Raw genomic sequence first — 5,000 nt, forward strand, 5'->3', positions numbered from 1 at the left:
ATCCGAGACTCGAATCTACGCAGACTGAGGTGAGATGGAGTGATCCGTAACGTAGAGAGCTTTAGGCCACTTGGCCACTCGGGGCCCCCTAACTCTCTGATAGAAAGGACGAATATGTCCACATAAGGTCATGAGTACGTGTCTTTCTTTAATCAAAAGTAAGAAAGGATGGAATCACATTATGTCATCTGCATTCATGATCCCTTTCATGCTTATAATTAAGACCCCCCTCCCACAAATTGCTGGTATTACTATACCTTTACTGAAGGATCCCTCCCACCAATTGCTTGATATTGCTACACTTATAATGAAGTCTCCCTCCCACCAATTGCTGGTATTACTATACCTGTAATGAAGTCTCCTTCTCACCCATTGCTTTATATTGCTACACGTATAATGAAGTATCCCTCCCACCAATTGCTGGTAGTACTATACCTGTAATGAAGGCTCCCTCCCACCAATTACTGGTATTACTATACCTTTAATGAAATAATAAAATAAACTAGAGACAAACAGTCATACATATAATTATATTGTTATAAAGGATATACAATATATCAATTTAAATTATACAATTTTATATAGTACATTAGCATTAAGTCCATTATGATACAGAGTATCTAACTTATGAATCCAGTAAGTTTCTTTTATGAGTCTATTCATGTCACCATGCACAATATCTATTGGCATGAAAGAAAAATCAAGTAGAGAGTGATTATTGGTGTTAAAGTGTGTTGAAACATTAGAGGAAAACTGAGGATCTCTATAATTTTTTATATGAAAGCGATGATTATTCATTCTCTTAGAAACTTGTTGTAGTGTTTGTCCAACATATTGCATGCTATATGTTTTACAGGTTATTAAATAAATCACATCAGTTGATATGCAGCTAGTGTTATCGCGTAGAGCAAATACCTCTTTTGTATTAGCACTACTGAAAGAAGTACTTTCTCTTATGTTTGCACACTGAGAGCACCGGTGTCTGTTACATTTAGATGACGAAAAGTGTATTTTTTTATTTTCTGTCTGTTTAGTTCTGATTAAAAATTTTGAAAAGTGATTTGACGCTATTTTTATTGGATAAATTTAGGAGTCTATAATATTTATTAATTATACGACCTATATTAGGTAATGAAGGATTATATTGTATTGTGAAAGGAATTACATCTCTCTCTATTTTACATTCTGCTGTGTTTACAGCCTCATGTTGAGTAAGATTACAGGCTTTGTTCAGTGCAGAATCAATTATGTATTTCTATTTTGGAAATAAGTTCGTAATTTATTCAAAGAATTTTGTAATTGACAATCATCTGAAATAATGCGTCGGTATCTTTTGGCCTGGCTATATGGCATACCGTTTTTGCATGACATGGGATAACATGAAGAATATTCCACATATTGATGGATATTAGTTTCCTTGATATGAATATTTGTAGAGATACTATTATCAATATTTTTTAGTACATTTACATCTAAAAATGAAACATGCGTACTTGACGCAGTATAAGTAAATTTAATTGTCGGATGAAAATGATTCAGACGAGCAATACATTTTTTCAGTTTTTCATTTGAATGGTTCCAGATCATAAATATGTCATCTAAAAATCTTAACCAAACAGATGGATTAAACTTTTCGTTTTGAAGAAAATCTTTTTCTAATTTACCCATGAAAAGGGAAGCGTATGAAGTAGCCATGGGACTAATCATTGCTGTACCCATTATTTGTATGTAATTCATATTATTGAATTGAAAATAATTGTTTTCCAAGATAAGTTTTATTGTTTTACATATATCTTCACTAGATAGTGTGCTATTATTAAGATTGCTCTCAATAAAATATTTACATGCTTCAATACCATCTGCATGCGGAATGTTGGTATATAGTGATGTTACATCTAATGATACAAGGATTGAGTTATCAGATAGCTGTGGAATAGACTTCAACTTTTTAATGAAATCAGTGGTATCTTTAATGTATGAAGGAAGTGATTTCATTAAAGGTTGTAAAACACTATCAATAAATTTGGATAGGTTTTCAGTATATGAATTATAACCTGATATAATTGGTCGTCCTGGTTAATTTAAAGGTAAATTATGATCAGGATTTTTATGAGTTTTGGGTAATATGTAGAATTGAGGTGTACGAATGTTAAGAGGGAAAGTATCAAATTCCTCAATTACGGAATTATTATTTTTAGCAATCTCATTAATGCATGTTGAAATATTTGATTTAATTTCTATTGACGTGTTTTTGTCAATATGTTTGTAGTATTTTTCATCATTTAATTGACGTTCAACTTCTTTAACATAATCATCTTGATTCATAATAATAATAGTGTTTGATTTATCAGCCTTTTTAATAACTATACTGTCGTCATTCATTAGATTATATAAAGACTTAATTTCGTCCTTAGAAATATTGCTATGATATTGCTTTTTATGATTATCAGTTAATATCTCTTTTGTGATCGCGTCAATATAAAAATCTAAATATGAATCACGTCCACTAGTTGGTGTAAAAGATGTTTTAATTGTGTTAAAATAACCCATTTTTTTAGAATGAAAAGAAATCGATTTACTCTCTGAATTGTTGTATGCTTTATCATAAAAAAATTCTTTTAATTTTAAGCGTCTAGAGACGCTTTTATACCTTTAATGAAGGATTCCTCCCAACAATTGCTTGATATTGCTACACTTATAATGAAGTCTCCCTCCCACCATTGTTTGGTATTACTATACATGTAACGAAGGCTACCTCCTACCAATTACTGGTATTACTATACCTTTAATGAAGGATCGCTCCCACGAATTGCTTGATATTGCTACACTTATAACGAAGACTCCCTCCCATCATATCCTTGGTATTACTACGCGGTACGAATCGGAGATTTATGTTTGTGTTTTTGAACTTTGTTATCGCAATGATCATATTAGCCCGATAAATCAACTCCCCAAATCTGTGTTGATACTGATAGACGATGTTGTAGAAATGACGTCACTTGTTCATTGAAATATGAAATTTTTCTGCATTCAAATAATTCCGGAACAAACCCGCGTACAGTTTATACACATACCGGTAATTGGTAGCAACCATATGAAGCGCGAAATTCAAAATGGGCACAGGACAGATGGTTGTGCTATTTGAGGTGGATTTACAAGTCACCAAATATATGATTTTGTCAGGAAATATAATCTGCATGTCACCAAAAGAACCCTTCAGTCGGCCGTAGCTGCACAGTCACGAGAACTACCGGTAAGTGTATAAAATTTACATCGACGTGTGCAGCTAAATCTGGATGCAGATAATTGCAGCTTTCAATGAAAACGTGATTTCACCCCCTCATCAGAAAATCAATATCATCACGGGTGAAGGGCTGATTTATCGGCCTATGATCATATAAACTTGTATACATGTCTCGCAAAGGAATAATAACTATCCACTATTTCCTTAATACATATCTAACATCTCATGTGTTTGTGCGTGCATGTGTGTGTGTGTGTGTGTGTGTGTGTGTGTGTGTAAAATATCGTGGATGATATATATTCAAATATATAACCTATCTGTCCGAGTCATATCTTTTTAGAAGTTGTATAGGTATGACCAACAAACATTATTTGAGACTGCGCAGTGCTGCTACACGATTTTCTTGTGTTAAGATTGGTCAGCAATCACGATAAATAATAACTGACGGGTCAGTATTGATAGGTCAGTATGTAGTGTTACTTTTTATTGTCCTTTTATCATGATATATCAAATGAAAGAATTAAGTTTCGTACCTTCTAAAATAATCTTGTACAGCTCTGATTACAAATCTGATTAGTCTTATTCTTGGGGATTTTCAAGTCCTGCCTGTATTCAGTGGCGTCGCTAGCGGGGTGCGGACCGCACCAGGTGACACCATCTCAGAGGGGTGACACCAAAATAAATTTTTTTACAGAGCACACACTGCTCGGTCTAGTCGGATTTCATAAGCGGATAACCGATCATAGTTAAATACATGACTAGCAGGCACAGCAGTGGCGTCGCTAGGGGGATGCGGGGTGTGCGGACTGCACCGGGTGACACCATCAGAGGGGGTGACACCAAAATGACATTATTAAGGATTATGTATGGTCTGTTAAGGAAGGAGGGCCATGGGGGTGACACCATGAGCTACCGCACTGGGTGACACCAACTCGAGTGACGCCACTGCCTGTATTCTACAAGCTTTGCAGAAACCAAATACAATACCGGTTGCATTTGCGCATAACACCCAGTAAGCAGTCTACCGGCATTAGAAAATACGTATAACTCAATAGTAGTGCAGTATTTCTGCATATAACATGGGCATAACACACAATAAAGAGCTCTTCCGGTATATAAAATAGGTACAACACACAGTAATGCGTTAATCCGGCATAGTCCTTATATAACATTTATATTTTTTTGTTTATGCAAAATTTTATTTGGTAAAATATAATTATGCAATAAAAAGGTGCAAAAGTACCTCAGCGAGAACACGTGTTCTAACGGTGAACAAAAAGGATGCATTAACGAACAGTGAACAGGTGAGTAAGTCAAATGTATTCGACAGGTGAACAGGAGAATGCTAGAATTAAAAAGTATTTGAAACATGAACAAGTCAGTCAGCAATAATGAAGATCGAAATATTGGAAGATTATAAACCGTGACAGAGGAGAGAGAAACCGGTTGTAATAGGATCATACATATACAAAGGTGTGAATGGGGTAAGAGCGAGGAAGAGAACAAAAACAATTCCGTGTGCACGTGCGGCTCAGGTTGGGCCTGATCTGGCGTGCATATAGGTGAACAAGGCATATGTATATTTGTACATATAGAGGGATAGATAACGATACAAATATTGAAAACAAAACAATACATTTTGCTAAAAGTCAAGTTTATGGTTTCAACTAACTATACGGATATACTGGACTAGGTTCTTGATGTTACAAAGATATATCAATCACAATGTCGAAGTTATATAGGGGGCAGAACAATC

General features: G+C 34.7%; 1 protein-coding gene across 1 annotated transcript in view; it reads left to right on the forward strand.

Moving 5' to 3' along the window:
- Nucleotides 1-5,000, forward strand: part of LOC149800370 (uncharacterized) — a 10,931-nt gene that overhangs the window by 1,795 nt on the left and 4,136 nt on the right. The gene's annotated exons all lie outside the window — the stretch shown is intronic.

Source organism: Sinohyriopsis cumingii, chromosome 5 (assembly GCF_028554795.1).
Source record: "Sinohyriopsis cumingii isolate HCF-2022 chromosome 5, ASM2855479v2, whole genome shotgun sequence".
Classification (NCBI taxonomy): domain Eukaryota; kingdom Metazoa; phylum Mollusca; class Bivalvia; order Unionida; family Unionidae; genus Sinohyriopsis; species Sinohyriopsis cumingii.